The sequence below is a fragment of the Carlito syrichta genome, unplaced genomic scaffold (assembly GCF_000164805.1).
Source record: "Carlito syrichta isolate Samal-C Ts95f unplaced genomic scaffold, Tarsius_syrichta-2.0.1 Scaffold308079, whole genome shotgun sequence".
Lineage (NCBI taxonomy): Eukaryota > Metazoa > Chordata > Mammalia > Primates > Tarsiidae > Carlito > Carlito syrichta.
Genome location: NW_007252175.1, coordinates 743,653 through 769,057, shown reverse-complemented (window position 1 = coordinate 769,057; position 25,405 = coordinate 743,653). Strand labels below are relative to the sequence as shown.

General features: G+C 35.4%; 1 protein-coding gene across 4 annotated transcripts in view; it reads left to right on the top strand.

Moving 5' to 3' along the window:
• Positions 1-25,405, top strand: part of GRIA4 (glutamate ionotropic receptor AMPA type subunit 4) — a 360,991-nt gene that overhangs the window by 112,766 nt on the left and 222,820 nt on the right. The gene's annotated exons all lie outside the window — the stretch shown is intronic.

Sequence of the window (25,405 nt, the reverse complement as noted above, 5' to 3'; positions counted from 1 at the left end):
AAAAAGACATGAACATTGACACTCTTGACAACACAAAAATGAGTGACCAGTGAGGACAGTGGCCAGTGGCCAGTGCCTGGTTCAGCCCTGTCCACAGCATACAGACTCGTCCCACCTGGAACTCACCAGGGCTAAATTAGACAACAACCACAGAGGGTCTCCGAGGTTACTACCTGTACGCATCATTGATATCTGTTTGGTTCAGCAGATTTCACATCATGACCTATATCATTCAGGGTCTTATCATGAGTCAGAAAACCACATTATTTATTTACAGGGGTGGGGAATTAATATAAAGAACGGTTAAGGAAAAGCCCAAATACTAAAAAGCATGCAAAAGTATTCCAAGCTATCCAGAAACAGCAAGTGCAAGAGAGTAGCTGCTATCTCTAGGCTGAGGAAGAGTGAAGAATAAGGAATGGAAGATTAAGAGAAGACTCCCTGATGAGGCCAAAATTCAGACTTCTTGGAAGAGAGTGCACCTGCCACAGGAAGGTCCAGCCTGCAAGTGACAAAGAGGTCCCAGCTGGTGCTGATCCTAGATGTGGCCTCCCAATGCCTTTGAATGTGGGTAGGCCAAACAGATCTATAAAAGTGCCCACTGTTGAACAGAGGGTCCAAGCCAGCAGAAGCATTAGAAGCTGCTGTTGTGTGGATGATGTGCAAGTTCATGGGAGCAACTCTGTGTTGTTGGAGGAATAGAGATAGTCCTAGAGGGATGGAGATGCCTGAAAGCAGCCCCTGGGAGGGGGACGTGTGGCGTGAGGGCATTTTGGAACTTCTCAGTGTGAGATGCTGGAACTCCTGCTTGGAAAAGTAATCACGGAGGACCAAACCCAAGGGCAGTGTCTTCCTGCTGCTACCATTTTGTAGGATCCCTCCAACGCCCTCTGCTGATGAAGCCTAGCATTCCACCAGCTGGCAGAACAGAGTGTTTACAGGATCCAGTGCCAGCATCACAAGGCAGGGCAAAGGAAAGTAGATTTGGAGCGGAGAGGCAGTAAGTTGGTAACTGGCACACAAGTCCACAGCTTAGTTGTCAGGGAGACTGGGAAAACAATATCTGGTATTTTCAAGCTCCAAGACTCATAAGATGGTGAATTTCCTAAACACAGGCGAATGTTTCAGATGTCAAGCAGCAGAAAAGCATGACCAATGTCCTTGACGATCTTACCATTAAATACATAACACTTTACAGTTTACATTTTTTCACATGTATTACCTCATTTGGTGTGTTTAAATGTCCAAATTGTGTAGTCCCCATTTAAACACCCTCCTTATAGCTTATATTTCTTATAATCACCTTTCCTGTGTCTAAATCAATGTCTAGGAGTAAGTTAAGTCTGTATGCAAACCATCTTTGCCCGCTGTGCCATGTAACTTAGAGCATCGTTCTTATTTTGAAAGAGTTCATACATCTTCTTAAATTTCTACTTTGTTCATAAATTTCTACCTTCATCAATTTCTAGCTGGGCAAAATTTCCAAAGTCTGAAAAAATAATTATATCAATGATATTTTCAATATCATACTACTTAGAGATGCTATTTTGTTAATAGATAGAAGTTAATGTACAAAATTTGTATTGGCAGTTTCCAATATAATATGGAATATGTGTATTCTTTATATTTTTAAGGATTTGTTGTTCTCATCCCTTGCTTTCTCTTTGGTTTCCACAGACTTCTATTCTTATCCTGCTCACTGATAATGTTGCCCCAGCAGCAGTTGATACAAATAAGCATTCTATTCATTTTGAAACACTTTATTTAACTGAATTTCATGATTATCACATTGTACTGAGCTTTTCTTACTTTTCACACCTTTACTGCTAAGGCTACTTTCCTTTTTTCCTAAGTGTTTATTTCTGCTTCCGTAAAATCAGTGAGCAATTTTTTATATATCTAAAATATCTATCTCCAGATTCAGATCAATGTGCCCAATTGCTTAATTGGCATTTTCCCTGGAATTTCCTCCAAGCATCTCAAACTCAGGACGTACAAAATTGGACTCACTAAACCCCCCACAGCTTACCTGGCCTCAGTGAATGGTGAACACAACAGCAGTTGGCCAGTTGCTATAGCTAGAGACAGTTGTGTAAATTTTGCCTAATGCCTATGTGTAATTAATCACAAAGCCTAGCAATCCCACTTGCCAAATATGCCTTGAAGTCCATGTTGCTCTCCTTCTTCACAGTCATTGCATTCTAAACTATCAATAACTTTTGCCTAGACTGAAATACCAGCGGTCAGGTTTTCCCAGGATCCATTGTTAGCTCTGTGTAATGTTCCTCACTCTAGCTAGCATTCTGAAAACACGAGTCAGATGATTTCACTATCCTGCTTCAGGAGAGGGGTTTCCCATCATCCTTAGGATGAAATCCAAAATCCACAGGGCTCCTCCCACTGTTTCCCAAGACCCAGATTCATGCTTCTTCTGTGACCCTTTTGCTCACCGTCCCTCGCCTGCTCCCCCCCACCCCCACCCCAGGCACCAAACCAGCATCTTCAGTTTCTTTAGAGTTCTTTGAAATTGTCATTTGTTATGTCCGAAACAGCGTGTCCTCCCTTAGGTGACTGGCATACTCCTAGTTATCACTCAGATTAAGTTTGCATCCTAATAACACTCTTCATTTCCCCACCTCTTCTTATAAGCACTAAGTTTACTTGTCAACACTTGGTCGGTGGGCAAGTGGGCATCGCATGTGAATTTTTTATTGGGGTGTCTCCCAGCAGCTAACACAACAACTAACTCAGAGTAGATAGTCAATATGATTTAATAAATAGTTATTCTGGCAATGATAAACTTAAACACTATCACAGAAGGTTCTAATTTTGCATATTCTCAAGATTGTGGAATATGTTTTATTTTTATGTTCCTAACCCCTAATAGAATATGTAAAACAATAAATATATGCTAAATGAAAATGTAGCCCCCTGAAATACAAAATATTAATAAAAATAATGAGCTCTTAGAGTTAATCCTGAGAAATTTTCCCCCATGATGACTGTGAACATTGTCAGAAAAAAAGAGAAATCAAGTTGCAAAACAAAAATCTTCTTAATAGCTCAATATAGTGAACCATGGCTGTTTGCCTGTAAGTGAATAAGCAACTGATCTGTCTTAGTCAGTAGAAGAGAGAGGAGGATAATTTATATAACATGCAAACACTACTCATTAAATATTTGAATAATTAAAATGGACTGAGATCCATAGTGAAAATCTACAGAAGGGAAGTCCTTGCCAGAGCAGTCAGAGAAGAGAAAGAAATAAAGGGTAACTAAATTGGAAAATAAGAAATCATACTATCTCTGTATGCTGACAATATGACTTTATATCTAGAGAATCCTGAAGACTCCTTCAAAAAAACCCTGAACTTGATAAATTAATTCATTAAAGTCCCAGGATCAGCACATACACAAATCATTAGCATTGCTATACACCTATAGCAACCCAGCTGAGAATAAAATCAAAGACTCGATTCCATTTACAATAGCAATCAAAAAGCTAAAATACTTAGGAATATATTAAACCACAGAAGCAAAAGATCTCTACAGGGAGAACTACAAGACACTGATGAAATAAATTGCAGAGGACAGACAAATGGAGAAACATCCCATGCTCATAGATTGGAAGAATCAACATTGTTAAAATGACCATATTACCCCAAGTAATTTACAAAGTCAATCTATATCAAAATTATCAATTCCATTTTCCACAGAATTAGAAAAATGAATCCTAAAATTCATATGGAACCAAAAAAGAGCCAGAATAAACAAATGAATCCTAAGTAAAAAGAACAAAGCTGGGAGCATCATATTACCTGACTTCAAGTTATACTACAAGAGTATAACAACCAAAACGGTATGGTACTGGTACAAGAGCAGACACACAAACCCATGGAACAGAATAGAGAATTCAGAAATAAACCTATATACCTACAACCAACTAATCTATGACAAATATGACAAAAACAAATACTGGAGGAAAAAAAAGATGTCCTTTTCAATAAATGATGCTGGGAAAATTGGAAAGCTACACGCAAAAAAATGAAACTTGATTCCTATTTCTCACCATATTCACAAATTAACTCGAGATGGATTAAGGACTTAAATGTCAGAACTAAAAGCATTTAAATCCTAGAAGAAACCCTGGGAAAAACTCTTTTGAATGTTGGCCAAGACAAATAATTTATGGCTAAGACCTCAAAAGCAAATGCAACAGAGACAAAAATAAACAAGTAAGACTTAATTAAACTAAAAATTTCTGCATAGCGAAAGAAATAATCAACACAGTAAACAGGCAACCTACAGAACGGGAGAGGATATCTGCAAACTATACATTCAACAAAGGACTAGTATCCAGAATTTACAAAGAACTCAAACTAATCATCAAGATAAAAGTAAATTACTGCATTAAAAAGTAGGCAAATGTCTCAAAAGAAGACATACAGATGGCCAACAAACATATTTTTAAAAATGCTCAACATCACTCAGAATCAGGGAAATGCAAATTAAAATCACAAACCAGATACTATCTTACACCAGTCAGAAGGGTCATTGTATAAAAAATCAAAAAGCAATAGGTAGCAAGGATGCAGTGAAAAGGGAACACTTATACACTGTCGGTGGGAGTGTAAATTAGTACAATTTTTATGGAAATCAGTATGGAGAGTTCTCAAAGAACTAAGGATACATCTACCATATGATTCAGCAATTTAACCACTTGGTATCTACCCAAAGAAACAGAGGTCATTATACAAAAAGACACCTGCACTCATATGTTTATCACTGTACAAATCATAATAACAAAGGTTCGAATCAGCCTAAATATCCATCAACCAATCAGTGGATAATTAAAATATGCTATATACATATACTGTGGAATACATTCAGCCACAAAAAAATGAAATAATATATTTTGCAGCAACTTGGATAGAATTGGAGATCACCATCCTAAGTGAAGTAACACAGGAATAGAAAACCAAGCACCACATGTTCTCACTTGTAAGTGGGAACTAAGCTTAGGTCACGCAAAGGCTTATAAAATGGCATCATGGACAGTGAAGACACAGAAGGGGCAGGGTGGGAAAAGAGGTTGGAAAGAAAATTCACCTGTCAAGTACAGTGTGCCCAGATGTACGTGGAGGGTTCACTTAAAGAACAAACTTCTTTACCACTATACAACACATCCATGTAGCCAAGAAGCATTTGTACCCCCTAAAGCTATTATTTTTTTAAAAGGAAACTTTTTTCATTGCTTTAATTTTTTATTTTAAAGATGTGGGGTACAATTGAGGGTTAGGTATGCAAATGTTCATAATGCAGGTACCCTTGTTGATGAGGTATTCCTCCACCTCCCCTGGAAGTTTTCCTCAATTGCCAATCCCATTCTCCCTCCTCCCCCGGTAGTTTCTCACTGCTGCCAATCCCTTTATTACAGTATTGTGATAATTGTTCAAGATCCGCTTATGAGTAAGAACAGATGGTACTCTATTCTTTGTTTCTGTGTTAGATCACTGAGTATGATAGACTCTAAATCCATCCAAGTTGCTGAGAAGTCCATATATTTGTCCTTCTTTATGGCCGTGTAATATCCCATCAGTTATATGCACCACATTTTTTTTCATCCAGACCAGTTTCAATGGGCAGCATGATTGGTCCATGTTTTTGCTATTGTGAATAGAGCTGCCACAAACATATGTGTTGCAGGTGTCTTTTTTTGTGGAATGATTTGAGTTCCTCCAGGTATATTCCCAATAAGGGGATTGTTGGGGGGGTCATGTGGAAAGTCAATTTCTATTTCTTTCAGAGATCACCACATTTTTTTAAAGCATTTATTAAAAATTCTACAGATGTAATTGTCACACTCTCTGAGTTCAACAACTTTATAAAATATATACACTTTCCTTGCTCACAGGTCTCCTTTCCTGCTAGTAGCAAGATATTCACTGTATGCATTTTAAATGTCTAGTAATTCATAAGGAGGGTCTTTCTGGTCAGTAGTTATCTTATTTGAATTGACCTTTTGTCTCTACTCTGTGTCTAAGTTAAGGATCTCTGCTTTAATTTGTCACTGTCTGAAGGTTATGGACAGGTGATGTTATATCTTAGAGATTCACTTTCCTCCCCTGTAAAAGGAAGTAATCTATCTAGATGGTCTCTAAAGTATCTTCCAGGTACAAAACTTCATCAGTCAGGACAGATCTTTTCTTTTTGACACTTGAAGGTTACACACTTACATAATGATGCATACATTTTAAAACTAACAATAATCCGCTGAAATTTAAGAGCACCAGATTAATAAGAGCTCTGTGATGATCAGAATAGAGGGCAATATTTTCTCAAATTCAAATGAAGAGAAACCAGCTCTAGACAACGTGCTGCCCACAAATAAAACTTGTCATGACTCACTCTAAAATAACATGTGTTTTAATTGGCAACTAACATTTAAAAATTAACAGAATATTCATAAATACTCAAGTATAAAGACTCTATCGAAAATTCAGAATTCTCAGGCACATTGGGTCTCTTGACCACAAGCAGCTGGGGATGAGAGTGGCCAATCCCAGTAGGTGGGCAAATCCTCTCAAGTTTATGCTAACCTCACCAACCTTCCCATGGTCTGCTTCACTGTCTGCATCACTTGCCTGTCCCCAGTGAATTCTGGCTTTTACTGTCTTCATTCTGGCTTTTACTGTCTTCATTTAAAGGAAGTTCGTGTCAGGTGGCTATTCAGAGCCATATTTTTTAAAATAATCATGAATTCCCAATCTCTCAAAAAATGGTTGGATATGCTAGAAAACTGTTATATTTGAAATATTCATGGTTATTTGTTTGGGAAATTGTTGTTATTATACAATCTCCAAAGTTATTATTTTCTTGAATAGCATGCTAAATACGCAAGTTTTTTAGAAAAAATTTACAATCTCTTTGCATGGTATATTGTATAGTATACATGTCTGTTGTTTTCCTTCAACATCTAATATAAATTTCTTAATCTATATTGTCCGACTTTATATTACATAATTTATATTACTTTAGGCAGAATGATTAACTTATTTTTGTTTTATTAGCTAAGAAAGAGATATGCATGCATTTCAGGGTTCACCCCTCAAAAGTCTATGTTCTAATGTAAGGTCTGACATTTTGGTGTTAAGGGATTCTAATTAATCTAAAAAAAATGTTACTAGAAAAATGCTATTTTAGTAAAAACAATAAAATATATACTTCAAGTTTTAATGCTTTTAAAATTGTGATTATAGTGATTACCATACCAAGTCATATTCTATTATAATTGCCTAAACCCAAAACCATTTACTGTTTTCATCACAGAAACACACACACACACACACACACACACACACACACACACACACACACGCACAAACACATAGGAAACCAAAGAAAATTATTAATAGTGTTCTTTGAATAATAAATCATGGTTTAATATCATAGGGGATGAAATAGCATTTTTATTAAACATCATCTATAATATCCTAATAATTTAGAGAGAAGAAGTAAAGGGATTTATAAATCAGAATTTATTTAACTGTGAAATCTCTGGAAATGGTTCTAAGAATTCAAAAAGCTGTTGCCTTAAAAACATAACTTTGACAAAGTAACTGGAGTAGCTCGTTATTTCTATTTTGTTTTCCTTCTTGATGTACAGCCCAAATGTTTGAAAATTGTGCCTGAAATTTGAATACAGGCAAAAAAAAAAAAAAAAACCTACAACACACAATTATATGAGCCATTTTATGTCTTTTTATTTTACTCACATTTGACAACTGGTTCTGATATTGTATTCTAGAAGGGGAAGGAATCATTCAGCATTTGTTTTTATATATGAATATTATCCAGGCAAATGTTTAGTGTTTCCATTTAGCATGATTAGCTGTAAATTCTCTTCCAGAATTTTGTGCAGGGTGTTTCAACAAGACACAATTACAAAAATAAAATAAAATAACAAAATTAAATTTTAAAGTCTTGCAATACTGATTACCACAATCCTGTTAGTCTGAGTTATATGTGCATTTGTCCTTTTTTAAATTGACAGCTAAATTTCGGTTTGCTTTAAGAAGTGGCTTCTGAACAAGAAACCAATTTTTCTTAATCCCTTAAGACGTACTCTGTTTCCATGAAGTGTAAGTATTCTTACAGTGCCTCTTCCAGTACCAATAAAAGTGCAATGGCCAAAATCCCTTCAACAGAGCAGGATGGAAGAAGTACTTAGCCAGTGATTCTCATTTCAAGTGGTGGACCAGAATGAACATGAACTTTGAAAGCAGATCTGTGTTAAAAAATCAGTATAAGTTGTATAAACTTATACTGGTTGCAAAAACTCACCAAATTTAATTTTTAAAAAAGAAAAGGAAAAAACAAGAAGGAAAACACTTGTCGGTAAGAAGGTCATAAAATTTAATAAGATGATGAAGATAAAATGATTGTTACAGAGCCTGACACCCTGTAGGTATATGATAAATGTTAATTTCCTTCCTTTGCCCTAACTGCTTGGATTGCACCCTCTGATGCTTAAGAGATAGCATTACAGCATTAGATGTGTCTCCTTGGCCTAAAACCCAAACCCTGCGTTCTCATTAAAAGCATGTAAACTGTGAATTCCAAATAATTTGCATGTAAATTTGCTTTGGTAATTGTGTCACCTTAAGGACAACGAGGTATTTTTCATTCAGTAGTTTAATTCAAATTTCAGAAACAATTTTCAAACATTTGGACTGAACATCAAGAAGAAAAACAAAACAGAAATATATACGTCAAGTTTTAATGCTTTTAAAATAGTGATTACCATACCAAGGCATATTCTATTATAATTGCCTAAACCCAAAACCATTTACTGCGTTCATCTGCTTTAATTACACACACACACCCACCCACACACACACACACAGAAAACCAAAGAAAATTATTAATAGTATTATTTGAGTAATAAATCATAGTTTAATATCATAGGGGATGAAATAACATTTTTATTAGACATCATTTTGTTCTGTAATATCCTAATAATTTAGATAGATGGTGTAAAGGACTTTATAAATCAGAATTTATTTAACAATGAAATCTCTGGAATTGGCTCTGAGAATTCAAAAAGCTGTTGCCTTAAAGGTATAACTTTGACTAAGTAACTAGAGTAGCTTGTTATTTCTGCTTAGTGGGTGGTCAATAAATATTTGCTGAATGAACAACTGAGTAAATGAAGGCAAAGAAGTGGGGTCGTATGTGAAAGGTATTTGAGATTCTTGAAGACATATGACCTCCCTTCTTTGCCTTCATTTACTCAGTTGTTCATTCAGTAAATATTTATTGACCACCAACTCTGTGCCAACTGTTATGCTGAATGCTGGAGAGAAAAATGAAGATTAAAGCAACCACGGACCTTCTACCACAGAGTTATGTGGCATGGTACAAGCAGACATTAAGCAAATGTCACAAAATTCTGTGTCCAAAATAAGTGATGACACTTCAATTATTCAGGAAGTATAATATCCATGAGAATACCCGCTTCTAGAACCCACTCAAATATCTACCCAAATATTTTTCCATTCCATTTTTAATTGATGTTATCCACTTCCAAAATGCATTCACATACTTTTCAGGAAGACAGCTGCGTGTCCTCCAATGAAGAAATGCTTTCAACATCATATTTAGACCCTTGAAAATGTGTTTCTCTCTCATAAAAAAGAGTCTTACTGCAGTTATGCGACTCAGTGATATAGTATCAAATATAGATGAGGAATCAAATATTTCCATTAAGAAGCCACTTCAAGGTAAAAATATACTCCAAACTGTTGAATGCTAAACAGTAAAGCATGGGGTGCCTCTTTCCCTGTACTTTGTTTCTCCGCGATTGGAAGCTGACAAGAAGTAAACACACCTGTTTTGATTTAGGTGCTTTGTAGAAATTGTTTTCTCCCGCGCCTTTCCCCTTCCTCCCTTCCAAGGGCTCTCTTGTTGGAGTCCTTATGGTTATAGATCAGTAGTATAAGAGAAGGATGCGATCTGTACAACATCCCAATTACTGCCAAGGAAGCTGTCTTTCCACTGAATGGAATCTTGCTTCATGTGCCGAGTCTTACAAATAGCCTTCTGCTTATTCTTTTATAGGCCTTGGAAGCAAAGTGAGCCATGTGTTTCCATTATGATGTCCTGACTCCGGAAAGAAATGTGCAAACAAGCCAGTATATTTTTACTGAGCTCTCAATTAGTTTAATTTGGAATTGAAATGTGCTTTCTCGCTGAGATGTTATAAAACTGAGGGGAATCACATGCAAGGCTGTACAAGTGCAGCCTGTGATTACATCTCATTGTGATCTTTGGTGGCGTTGTCCAGAGCGGCTTCAGAGAAGACATCTGAAACACTGGAAGTACTTAACTGAGATATAATTAAAGGAAAATATTTTTGTATAATTTGCATTTCAACTTGTCATTTATGGTGATTAGCTTCAGTCACTTTATGTACCATCGTTAACCACCATCCAGAATTCTAAGAAAATTAGCGTTTACATATTAATAGCCTATGATAATGCCTTTAGGGCACAAATTAATGAATTCTGGGCTCAGCATGCTCTATCCACCACCGGATTGAGCCTTTTCAAATCTGAACACAAGAAGCTTATTTTTTAACATCAAATAATCGGAGAAAAAAGGAAGATGTTTAACCAATACTGCCTAACTTTGTAAAGTTTTCAAGTAAACTATTCGTGTTTTAAGAGAACTTGTTTTTAAAATCCAGGTGATAACATCTGTTTTAAAAGAAATAGCAGAATTCTGAAAATTAACAGGGAAAAATTAGGTAAATATAAAGTGGTTAACAGGAAATGAGGTAGTCCAAAACCAGGGATTATGAAGTAGAAGTTTGGGCAGAGGCTGCAAGACCTGGAATTAAAAGCATTTCACACTCCACTCCAGTCTCTACACTGCTGAATACACTGACAGCCTTATTATATTCCAGCTAGCAAAAATTAAAAGTATGAAAATGACAATATAACATCACCCTGATTAGAGAGAGAGAGAAAGAGAGAGAGAGAGAGAGAGAGAGAGAGAGGCAGGCTTTTGTCAGTTGTAAAGGAGAGGATTGTCTCAGTATCTTAGTTTAAATTGTTCAACAATTAATACATAGCTATGATTATAATTGGTTTCCTCACAAGGAATCATTATATTTCTATGACCTATTTGCTGCCAGTCTTCAGAAACTGAGGTTTAATTAAAAATTCGTGGTGAGTTAATGCATGGTCAAAGGGGGAGGGAGAAGGAACATAGAGCCCAAGAGTAATTTGCATTGAATCACAATACAAACAAACTTAACTGCCAGAGTCAACGCAGTGACCTGAAAGTAGACTTCTGTGGCTTTCCACCAGTCACTCCACACCCTCTTAGCCTCTCTTCCTCTCTTCCTTCTTTCACCAGAACCCATAATTTCATTCATCCAGCAGATATTAATTGAGCATTTTTAATGTGCCAATTCGAGAGCTGGGGGATACATCCGTGAACAAGACAGTCAAGTTATCTCTTCTTGTGGAACTTGTATTATCCCTGAGGAAAAAAAAATTTTAAGCAATCAAATTAGGCAATTTCAGATAGTGGTGAGTGCTGTGAGGAATATAAAACAAAGTCATGCCATGTATAGCTGAGCATGGTGATGCATGTCTATAGTTCCAGCTGAGACACCATCACCTGGAAGACTGAGGCGGAGGGATCACCTGAGCCCAGAAGGTTGAGGCTGAGGTGGCCATGAGTGTGCCACTGCACTCAAACCTGGGCAACAGAGTGAGAGACTCCAACTCAAAAAGAAAGAAAAATAGAACAAATGTCATGTGGTAGGAAGGTCAGGTAGCAGGTCATGTGGTAGAGAATGACTGCAGCCATGGGAGCCTCATTACATAGAGCAGTCAGGGAAAATCTCTCTAAGAAGACATTTTTGCTGAGGAAAAAAAAGGGGGAAAGTGCAACCATGTGAAAAGTCAGCTAATGCAAGGGCCCTAAAGTGAGAAGAGAAGGTAAGTTTATCCAGCTATCCCTCTCTTGGGAATATACCAGAAGGAACATAAATCACTCTACAAAAAAGACACCTGCACATGCATGTTTATTGTCACTCTATTCACAGTAAGAAAGACATGGAATCAACCCTGTTGCCCATCAAAACAGAACTGGATAAAGAAAATGTGGTATATATACATGATGGAGTATTATGCAACCATAAAGAAGGACAAAATTACAGCCTTCCTAGCAACCTGGATACAGTTGGAAATCATCATACTAAGTGAACTATCAATGAAACAAATAACTGAATACTGCACATCCTCACTCATAAGTGAGCCCTGAACACTATTCAATTAGCACAAGGGATTAATCAACAGTCACTGGGCACTGCAGGGAAGGGAGAAAGGGAAAAAGGTTGGAGGCATGTGACAACACCATGGATACCTGATCTACTACCGGGGGAGTGAGGGCCAGCTAGAAGCTCAAACTTCACCTTCATGCCCCCTACTTTTGTAGTAAATTCTCACTTGTACTCCACAACTCTACAGTAAACCATTTTTTTTAAGGGAGTGAGTTTGACTGGTGTTAGTGAGTGTGGGGTTCAATGATAGGCGAGTGGGTTTAGTAAAAACAAAATCATCATGGTTTTTTAGATCACAGGGATATCACTCAAAATATGATGAAAAGTCATGGGAGTCTTAAACAGAGATGAGATGTAGTCTTTTTACATTCTCTGCTCAGTAGAAATTAATTAGGCAAGAAGAAAACTGGAAGCAGGAAGGATAGTTAGAAGACTTTTATAACTGACTAGGTAAAAAAAAAATAGCAGCAGAGTGGAGATATGGAAGAATGAATGGATCTCTATATAATTTAGATATTTTGGAGATAAAATAATCAAGATTTGCTCATGACTCAGATGTGGAAAGGAAAGAAAGCTAAGAATCAAGAATATGTTGGTGGATGACTATGTTTTATTTAGAGATGGGAGAAAATAGAGAAAAGGTTTTGGGGAAACATAATGAAGGACTCTGTTTGACCCACTTAAATTTTGATACTGAATAGATGATCAAAAGGTTGAGTCAAGGAAGCTATTGATATTGGAGTCTGAACCTCATAGGAAAGAAAGGGACAATACTGATGATATTAACCATGGAAGCTTTGGAATATGGGTGATATCTGAAGTTAAAGAAATGGATGAGATAATCTAAAGAAAGATTGTAGAAGAAATGCCATTTCAATGTTGAAAATGGTCAAACAGGGAAATGCAAGCAGAGGAAACTAGCAGATAAGCTGTCAGATGAACAGAAACCCAGGAAATTGTGCTTGTTGAAGAAGTCAAGAGGTGACTGCGTTTCAAGAAAGGAAGTGATGATCTTCCAGACATCAACTCCCCATAGTTATTGCCTTTGGTCACCATCCTCATGCTGCGCCTGAGGAAAATCATGAATTTCTAAATTGCTGCCACTTCCAATTCCATTTCAGATCTTGTCATCTGTCAATATTCATTTTATCTTATATTTGACGTATGCCACAAGATTTTTTAAATATGCATAGCAAAATGGTTACTACAGTCAAGAACCAAGAATGATGGTTAACAGGAACATGAAAAAGGACAAAATGGGAAAAAGTAGGTGCCAGGGCACAAATTTTCAGTCGTGTAGTATGAATAAGTGTGTGTAGATGAGAAATATAGTTGATAATATTGTGTGTGTGTGTATATATTCTACATATATATGCTGTAAGTTTTAGGTGCTCTCACCACATACAAAAAAATATTACTAATTTTGCTTATTTTCCTTTTCATTCAGTAAGGTTTTATGGGGACTATTACCATGTGATTATGTTACATTTGTTGGCTATAGTTGTGGAAAAAATAAGCCTAGCTCCTTATCTTAAGGGAGTTTATAAGATACTTTATGTATTTGGGGTGCGTTTTCTCTCCTGCCTTCTGAAACTATTTAAAACTTGTGGCCATTGCCTTGCTAGATTCTGGTATGGCCATTCTGGTATGGCCATGTGGTCTTTGAGTTATGGCTATCACCTTGCTTCTTGGCTTTCACCTTCTTCCCCACCTTGGGGAGGTGAATCTTCTCTCTCTCTCTCTCTCTCATTTACTTTTAAATAAACTATATTTTCTCATCTAAAAAAAACCTTGTACTATTTTCAGACATCCTTATCAAAGCTCACTGCTTCAACCTTCCCTTACATATCAGTGCAACCATAAAACTATAAACCCACACCCTTTTTTCCTAATCTTTTTATTTATGAAACCTATGAAATAAAGTATATCTTCATGCACCTGTATCCCATTGAAGGTCAACCTTATAACTGCCTTTGACCCCATGCATTCTATCTTTCTGGAGTCTTGCCTAGTTAGTATCCCTTCTCTATTCTTTTATATATATATATATATATATATATATATATATATATATATATATATAGTCTCTAGACTCTGTAAAATATATTCCTTTGATGATAAATCTCGTGTTACATTATTACTGAAGCCCATGTTTTGCTGGCATCTAATCCAGTTATTACCGAAATGGGAATCCTGAAAACCGTATTATAAGAATTCACTATTTCTCTATGACTAATAATCACTTAGAAGTTGGCATGTGCCATGACAGGATCGCCATATAAATATTTAGAAAGTGTGTACAGTTCTGACTGCCTTGGTGACTAATTTTTTGCTTGTGTAGCTAAACCAGCTGCTCACATGATGGCTCTATTTTCCCACCACTATGTTTTTATTTAAGCAATTGTTTGCTTTTGTTTACCTAAAATTTCTAGGTATCATTTGACCCTGGGGTAGTTTAAATGTGATTTTAATACAAAATCGAAATGCAGGCCCTGAAATCTCAAGTCATTTCTTCATTTCAGGGAAGTCATTTAGATGATTCAGCCTATACTTTTACCACTTTAAACTAATCTTTAAAATGTTGACAGCAACTTTATAATGTCTCACAGATAATGCATGAACCTCTAAAAATAAATCCTCAATTGCAAATTTGGAAAATCTTTCTCTATAATGTTTGATACTTTTGAACATGCGTTCCTTTAAAAAATTCTACCTCTTGGATTTCATCTTCCAGGTCTCCTGCTCTTCTGATAATGCTTGTTATAATTTTGAAAAGTCTTAGTTTCCTCAAGTCCATCCCATCCTCATCACAGAGTTTCACTACATATCCTTCCTGAGGAAATTCATATGGATTTTCACAGTCACTTTTTTCAGAATCTGTATATTTAACCCATTCCTTCTTGTTCCGCTTCATATTCTTATATGTAACTACCTTCTAGACACTCAACACCTCAAACTCAACATGTCCAAAACTAAATTCATTTTTTTCTGAATAAAACTATGCTTCTCTCATGGTATCCAAGAAAAAGCTTTCCAAGAGCTATCCAAGCTATCACCCGAGGTAATATCACTGTGAATCACTCATTCACTCAAGACAGAAACAAAAGTATCCTTCAGTCCTCCCTCTTCTTTGTCCAATCTCTTCTTCCTCCTCCTCATTCAATAATTTTTTAGGTTCTGCCTATTTAACTTCTAAGTATTTACCATAAGTTATCTCTACCTTCTATTCCGACCATATTTGCTTTAATTTGCCCCTTTGTTATCTCTTTGCTGGCCTACTATAATATCCTGCTTGTTGGTTTCTATTTCACTATTCTTTAACTTAACCTCCATAGATAGATATCATTTCTTCCAGTCATCCTTCCCCATGTGCTCTGGTAAGTACGTCTCCTCTGTGCTTTCTAATTTTCTCTGCCTATTCTTATTATATTTACCATCTTGGAGTATCAGTTTATAGGCCAGTCTTGTCCACCAGTCTGTAAAACTTGTCTCAGTGGGAATACTGTATTAATTGGTTTTTATTTGAATTGTTTAATGCAGTGATTGAAATAACTAGGCAATATATAAGCATTTGTTGAATAAAGTAATAATTGGTCATATTAAATTCATCTTTTATTTTTTTGCAGTGCATTCTTTCTACTAAAGAAAGAGAAAACACCAAGAAACATACCTTTGTATTACAATACACATTGTACTACAATACACACTACAATGCATTCAAGAGGTATCCAATATCAAATATCAACAAGGCTGAGCAGTTAACATAAATACTTGAAATGGCACAGCAGCAGTAATAGGGAGTGGTGGGGCTTGCAGCTTACTGAGGAGTACATGACTCAGCTCAAAGTATTCATATTCAGTTTAAAAATAAAAATATGACATACAACTAGGGTTCATCTTCTCTAGATCCAGGACTTCCAGAAGGTGACTCCTGCTGCCAAATGGACTACAATAACTTATCATTCCTGTTATCTTAGCTTGGAAAATGGCAACCCTTAGACAAATGCACTTAACATGTCATATACAAATTGGATAATATAACAGAAAATTCAAAGAATTTAGCAGTTTTTCTTTTTGTTCTGCTCTGTTCTGTTTCCCAGACCCAGTGTGAGAACATGTCACTTGTCACACTGTTAATTCTGGGTCAACTTGGTCATAGGTCTTCAAGTTTTTATTGATTCTATTATATTGACACATTTTCCAGCTGCAAGTTCCAGTCATATATCCATGGCTATGGGTACAGTCAATTTAAAAAAAAAAAGTAATTAAATCTTTTAATACAATAAAAACTTTCTAAACATTCTATATTCTAAACTAGCTGACTAAACACAAATAAAATAGAAGCTCCAAAGCAAGAAATTGGAAACGTTATGTAAATTTCTGTAACCTCTCATTTCTTGCGCTAATACATAATAATAAATGACAATCTATATGTTGTAAAATGTGAACATCTACATAAAGGTCTATGTGGTCATTTTTTTGTTCTTTTATTGTTGTTGTTATTGTTTTTTAATCTTCTCTATACCTACCCTAACCTTTCTTGGCACCAGCAAGGGCTAGCAAGATTATGCAATACAGGCTTTCACAAATGCTAAACTGAGCTAATTTGTTGACGCCATCCAAGCAGAAGAAAGTGTTCAGTTCTTGGCTACCCAGTAGAACAAGTGAAACAGCAGATCAGCACAGAACATCTACTGTGTTTACACTAAATCACAAGAGGGAAGAAACAGGAAATCGGTAGCATCATGCCAACATACCTGCACAATGGCATTAACTCACAACCGTTAAAAGTTCACCTCTGTCTGGCCCACAAACTTATCTCAAACTGTTCCCTAATTTTATCTGTGAAATGAAGCTGATAGCTCATATTTTTCTTAATTATCATTTACATTATTTGTAATATGAAAATATCACTAATAGGAGAAGGACTCTCGTAACTATGGCAGTCAGGAATGGGACCGGTGACAGTCAATCTCTGTTGAGATTTCTGTCCTCTTTAGCCTAGATCCAACCTTGTTCTTAGCCTGTCTTACCTTTGTAGTCATAGAAATGTAAACATTTTGTAGCCTCCTCATTTTTGACTGTCCTGCTTCTCTGAAGGTTTTGCTGATTATTCTTTTTCTCATGAATTTACACATTTATTGCTGGTCACTGAAATTAACATATTTCCCTTATCTAATGTTAATAGAAAATACTTTTGATGAAACTTAGCCCAAAATTGTTGCTGTAAGTTTAATGTATATAAACATTTATGTAAAATGTGTGTCACATGTAATTTCTAACCATAATTGCATAAATAAATACTGTAGGTAAAAAAGAGAGGCAATTTTGTCATTGTATCATTTCTGAGACAATTATAATGTATAAGGTTATATAAAATGATACTATTCCTAAAAATATTAATGTGATTTATTTATTCACTTGCTCATTCGGAAAATACATCTCTTGAGAATATAACATGAATAAAGCTCTCAAGATTCATGGCTATTGTCAGAAATGGATAACATCAAAAATAACTATAACAAATTTCTGCTATGAAAATTCAATTTTTAAGAAATACTCAGGGTACCGTGCAAAAAAAGAAGCATTGCTGATTTGATTTCAGGGAATCGGGGAAAGTTTGCTCAAAATGAAACTTCTGCATTACTAGAATTGATAATTCACAGAAAGGCTAAAACATTTTAGAAGTTATATAAAAAAGAAAGTTGGATAAAGTTTTGATTTTAGATCACAGCGTTTTAGAAACATAAGGAGCAAAGACTTCCAAGAATTACAGATTCTATAACATAGCAAAATTATTAAGAACAATTGGAAAAAAGTGAGGTCCAGTGGGAGACCTAAACTCAATCTGTGTGTGGACCACTTATATACCCTATCCTGACTTGTATTCCACATCTTTGAAATAAAAAAAGGAAATATTAGGTTTTTCAAATTGACATTTTTCTTAAATGCATGATATGTTTACAAGAAAGTAAAGAAAATATACAAGAGACAGAACTAATAAACTTAGAAAAATGCAGACAACAGGAGCAAAGACCATGTCTTTCTTTGATAGGTTTAAAGGGAAACATGATTCTCAAGGCCTTGAAACATCAACCAGCAAAAGGTGGAGATACGACTGCCATATAAACAAGGATTTATAAAAGCTATAGCATCAGTGAAAGATTAGACATAAAAAAAATATCTCTTCTGTGACTTAAAGAGTCAACCTAAAATCTTCCTGGTTTGCCTTGAGTCATGCATAAAAAATAATAATCTCCCATGTTAATTTTTTACATGTTAGTCTGTTCTTATGTGACTCTTCTGATCACATTTATACTATCTGCATTTTCTAGGAGCTGAAAACAAAAATTTACAGACACACGCACATTAAAACAAACACACATCACATACAAACACACACTGGGATGATTGGGAGAAATAAATGCAAAATCACTTTGGAGAAACATTTTTCTAAAACAGTCTTCTCTAAATTCTCACAAATAGTGCTCTGCTGAAAATGAGCTCACAATGCAAAATTGCAAAACAAATATGTTGACAATTTACCTTGAATGATAATTAGAATATTCACAAAGTAGTAATAAATTATCAAGGATTTTAGATAATAGAAATATTTGATAGAGGCTATGAAATGTTTAAAGTGATGAAACACAGGTGGAACTATAATACTGGATAATAATAACATGCATGGCAGGAGGGCAATATTAGAGGTTAAAATGTTTTAATGTCATAAAATTCAGATGAAATGTGGAAATATTTATTAAAGTTAAAATTTTATGGAAAGTATGAATATAAAACTTAAGAGTGACAACTAAAGGAATAAATATAAAATGTAGAACTTCCAATCAAATAGAGTAGAGAACTTAAAAAAATTAATGAACGTTAACCAACCCAGTAGATGGTGTACTATTGGAAAAGTATAGTAAGTGAATTAGTATAAACTTGTGGAGAAAGCTTAGTGATATTGATCAAAACCATTAAAAAAAACCCATACATCTTAGTTTATAGTTTCATTTCTAGCAATATAGCCTAATTAATAACTAGAGGTGAACCAAAAAGGTTGTTATAGGAGCATTAGTCATAACAACCAAAAATTGGAAACAACCTACCTACTTGGGATTAATACATTTAAAAAAATAAATATGGACATATACCTCAAACAATTTTCATTAATGAATTTATTTACAAAATACTTACTTTTAAGTATTGTACACTTAGGTTTTTCTTGTTATTTATTGTTGCATAACAAATCATTTCAAGCTTAGTGATTTAAAGTCACAACAAGGCCGTGCGCTGTGGTTCACGCCTATAATCCCAGCACTTTGGGAGGCAGAGGCAAGAGGATTGCTTGAGCTCAGGGGTTCAAGACCAACCTGGTTTTGGCAAACCTTCTTCTCTACAATAAATCAAACAATTAGTCGGGCATGATGGCATGCACCTGTGGTCCCAGCTACTTGAAAGGCTGAGGCAGAAAGATCACCTGAACCCAGAAGACCAAGGCTGCGGTGACCATGAGTGTGCCACTGTACTCCAGCCTGGAAGACAGTGTGACTCCAACTTAAAAAAAAAAAAAAGTCACATCAACGGTTTATTTTGCCCATGATTTTACATTTGGAGCAAGGTTTAATCTCTACTTTATATAGAATCAGCTGGGACAGTTAACTGAGGGCCAGAGTATCCATGTCTAAAAGCATATATTCATCTTTCTGTTAACTCTGTTCTGGCTGTCAGGTTGGAATTTGACTGTGGCTAAAGGACCAGTGTCTTGATTCCCTTCTGCATGAACCTCTTCATATCATCTCAGCATGGTGACTAGGCAAAAAGGTTGTGTATCCCCAAAGAGAGAGAATTATAGCCTCAGAAATCACATATATTCACCTCTATCATACTGTAACAGCCCAGGCAGTCTCAAAGGCCAGCCCAGATTCAAGTTAAGAGGACAAACTCCAGTTCTGAATGGGGAAGTAATAAAGATATACAATATAATGCCAAATAGGAAATATGGTTACAGTGAATTTTTTGAAAATTCACTTAAGCACAGAAGTAACAAAGACAATAATATGACGGGGAACCACCCCCAAAACGGGATTGTCTTTTTCGTGGGTTAGGTAGGCCCCTCATAGTACAGACTTCTCACACTAGATGGTCTAAGAACCCATCGGCATCCGTGTACCAGCTGGCGTTATTGTGGGAGGCTGTGTCCAGCCTCTGTGATTTTTTTTTTTTTTTTGAGAATCTTCCAAATCTATTTGCCTATTTCATGAGTGATTTATGAGTACACTTGCCCACACTGTGCTGAGTGGTCAGCAGTTTATGACCAAACATGGCATGATCCCTATGCCCCATCCTCTTTATTCAACAGATCTCGCCCTGAGTGACTTTATTTTTGTTTGTTTCCTGGATGAAAAAAGTCCTCAAAGGGAAATGCTTTGCCAATGTGAAAGAGGTGAAACAAACAAACAAAAATGGCAGAAGCACTGAAGGGCATCAAAATTGACAAGTTCAAGAACTGTTTTGAGCAGTGAAGTGTTTCAACAGGCGTATTGCATCAAACAAAGAATACTTTGAAGGTGAATGAAGCTTAAACTTGAAAAAATAAATACATAACTTTTTAAAAATAAATTCTTTTTTGGGGGGGTCCTCCCTCATATTCATGGATTTGGAGTTCAAAAGAAAGATTTTAAGTCCTTTAGGGAATGATGAGTACATAGAAGGTAATTAAAACCACAGGATTGGAAGAGTTCACCTAAGAAATGTATTTAGAGTGAAGAGGCAAGTAGGGAAAGAAGAATTTTAAGGTACAACAACTTTACAGGAGTGGAGGAAAAGAAGTGTTCAAAGACACTAAAAAATACCCAGAGATCTGAGGAGAGGCATAGTTGTGGTGTTGGAACTCAAGGCGAGGAAGTATTTGAAAGCGGTGTCCAAAAATGACAAAAACACCAGAGAATTTCAATAAGATAGGAGCTAAACCCTAAGACTGAAGATGTAGTTGGTTATTAACAACGTTCAAGAGAGTTGTTTTGGTGACTGGGAAGCACAGGAGCCAGGTGTGTTGGAAAGATTGTGAGCAGAAAAAAACACCTTCAATAAAGGCATCTGTGAAAGAGTAGAGAAAGATAGGAAGCATGAGGTCAGGAAAGTTATTTGCTTTGTAAAATGAAAGAGTTGAGCTTGTTTAAAGGCAGTTAGAGGAAATTTTTAAGTGGAAAAAAATTGAAGATACAGGAAAAAGAGAAAGGCCACAGACAGAAGAGCAGTTTGTGCTTTTTCTAACCCTGCTACAGAAGTAATAGAAAAATTCAGCACACCTCTTGCACTTATGTCCCACAACTTGAGAAACACTGAAATACGACCATATCCTTTGATTTGCATGTGATATAGAGCTATAAATCATCACAAATTACATAATAATTTGACTTAACCCAGCATCTGGATTTTGGCATCTGGAATGATACTGGGAATGAATCTGACGAGAAGACATTTAATTAATAGACACCATCAGGTAAAAAATGAATGGATTATTACCATGTGTTTATAGTATGTGTTTATTTGCATAATACATGATCCAAGCAATCTCATTACTGAAGCAGAACACAGAACATACTCTTAAAATTATGACTGGATTGTTTAATTGAAAGAATTATTCTGATTACTGTTTGTAACCCAAAATATATGTCAATCTAACATCATTACATCTATTTAGTGACTAAGCATTAGTTCTTGTTTATTTTATTATGCCATTTTATGAGAATGTCAAAATTCAGTTTTTCCCTTTTATATATTTGGAGCACACTCATTTTCAGCTTAGTTTATGCTCATTAATTCATGTTTGCATATATATAGTCAAAGAAGCTTTGTTACCTGAATAAATATATGTATGCTAAGCAACAATAAATGTCATAAGATATAGTAAAGCAAAATTTTGATGTACTAGTACTTCCAAAGTTAGATTATAATACTAAATATTGAAATAGCTATATTTTAAAATGTTAATCTATTGGTCCAGATAAAATACTGCACAAGGTATCACACCAAGATAATAATATTGAACATTTGACTGACAATCTAGCCTCATACACACAAAACCCATTAGCTCTTACCCGATAAGCCGATGATCTAGGTTAAATGGGGGGAGGAATGTTTGAAAGAATAATTCTACAACTGTAAATTTGAAAAGGGAAATAAAATGTGAATGAAAGAATGATCCAGAAGCCGAGTTATTAGCCTGAGACAAACAGTAGTTTCAAAATAAGTGAGTAAGAATAGAAGCAACTTGACAGACAGCTATGAAAAAGAGAAGTAATAGATATGTATGATGATGCCAATGAAAGAAGACAGATAGAAGATGATTAAATACCAGAAAATATTAAGTTTGTTGCGGCCCAGGAGAATAAATTAAAATAAGTTAAATAGTACTGTGAGCACCAGAATAGTGGAAAGTCATAATAATCACCTTGAAATCAGCCTAGTAGCAATAAACAGTAGAAGGACTTTGTGCATAATCCATTCGTTGTTTTTGAACTTTATTTAGTATTGTAACATGCATAAAAATTGTGTACAGGCAATTGCTCAATATCTGAAAGAGATGAAAACCAGAGTGCCCTTCAACTTTTCTGTGTGTGGGAGAGGGCAGCCTAGGGAAGGGAGCCATCAGATCCTACCCATGCTATCTCACCAGAAGTTCTCATGCAAAGCCACACAAATCCTCCTAGGAAATTTAAGGGATTCCCCAAGTAAGAGAGCAAAAGCAGACTGAAAATAGATTGTGTACCAAAACACAATTTGGAAGCCAAAACTTGAACACTATATGAATTCAAAGTGCCAAACTTTAAAATATTATGCAAATATTCATTACATGCATGAGCAAGTTAATGTACATGATGGGCTTTTCTTTTTGCTAATTTTTTAAGAATACATATTAAAGTTTGTGTGTGATTTCAGCAGCAAACAGAAAGCCAGGACCTTAGATTTGAATTCTAAAGCTCTTCAACTTTATTTTTTTAGTAGAGTAAAATAACAATGAATCAAACTAGATGATTTACTATACAAAGATCCTCAATTTGCAGAAAACAACATATGAAAATATGAAGAAGTCTAGTAACTCCAGGTTATACTCTAAATTTTCAGCACTTACGTGGATACATCCAAAGTCTTGGTGGAATATCTATAAGGTTACGGTCTGATCAAGCAACTTAATTTATCACATCACTTAAGTTATATGAATTAAACTGAGTTAAACTCATGATGCTCAAAGGTTACATTGTGATGTTCCTTATATCTTAGAAGAAAATTACAGATGTCATAACAAGACTTCCATGTTGGGCAATCTTCTCAGATGATGAAATTCTAGTTCCTGAATGAGCATAAAATGAGAGTCAAATGTTTTTGATATAATTTTTTATAACATAAGATCCTTTATAGCATCTCCTAAAATACATGGTGTTTATTAAATGGAAACAGAATACCTCCTTTCTTGGTTTTAGATAAACTCTGGTATTTTACCCTCTAATCTTTTTACTCTCTTATTGAACAATAAAACTACTGAAACTGTGTAAATGCATATTGAACATTTGTGTTAAAACCTACCATTTGGCTGGATCTGGTGGCTCCAGCCTGTAATCCCAGCACTTTGAGAGGCCAAGGCAAGAGGATTGCCTGAGCCCAGGAATTCAAGAACAGCATGGGCAACTTGACGAGACCCCATTTCTACAATAAATCAAAAAATTAGCCAGACGTGGTAGCGCACACCTGTAGTTCTGGCAACTTGCAAGGCTGAGGCGGAAGATTGCCTGATTCCAGCAGGTCGATGGTGAGGTGGTGGTGAGCTTGCCACCGCACCCCAGCTTGGGCGACAGAGTGAGACTCTAACTCAGAAAAAAAAAAAATCTACCATCTACCATTGCCTCCTGTGTCCTCATAGGATAGCAGGTTTTTCATACTCTCATTTAATTTGTGCTGTATTATGAATTCACTGTTACTTCAAGTAAGATTAATATTGGCCCTAGGTCACTTGACTAGTAAGTAAAAATACTAGGATTTGCATTTGTTTGTAAAATGTACTGCTTTTTTCCTTTATCTTAATGTCAATTTTATCCTAGTCTTGTTCATTTAAATATAGACTCTGGTCTCTTAGTTGGGCTTTAGTTTTCTAGAAAATAGATATATAGTGGCATCTACATATCTATTTTCTAGATATAGAAAATATATAGATGTATAGTGGCATCTATACATCTTTAGATGTAAAGATGACTAACAGTATTCATTTTCTGTTACTTTAGTTCGGCTTTTATAATTACATTGCTTAGACTCTATTCACAATTTCTTTTTTAGTTATTTATTATTATAGATTTGTGGGGTGCAAGTGACAATTTACTACATACATAGGCTGCATGCACAATTTTAAGAGGCATGATAAATAAGAACAAAAAGCACACCTTCAGGCTTTATTGAACTATCTTATTTAATTATGCTTCATAATTCCCCCACAAATCAAGATATTGTGGAATATAGGTATAAATGTTACTAAGATTTTTTTCAGGACTCCATTAATGTATTAACGAAACAAAATCTAATTTCTTTGTATCACAATGAACTACTACTAAGATAAATAGCTCTGTATTATCCAATACTCTAAACTTAATGAACTTAATGATTATAATTAGTAACTGAAGTCAGAAACATAAAAATTGTATAGACCTAAAAATACTTTTAGGCTAGCGGCATAAACAAAGGAGAAGTAGGACCATTAGCCATACATGATAAACTACAAATGTTTGTAATTCAAATAGACGTGCTGTATGGCATAAACATAGAAGAAACAAACAAGAGTATCTGCTACTGTAGATTTATGTTCTTTAAAATGTAAATGAAAAAAGCCACCTAAATTTAGACCAGAAACCTGTCATATTAAAAGAGTGATCAAAATATGATTTGTAGAAAATTTTGAAAAGAATCTTTTTCTCTTTATGATCTTACCTCACTGTCCTTGTAGCAACTGGGAACATGGAGCAACAAAGACAAGGTGAGCCTGTGCACCTGTGTACTTGA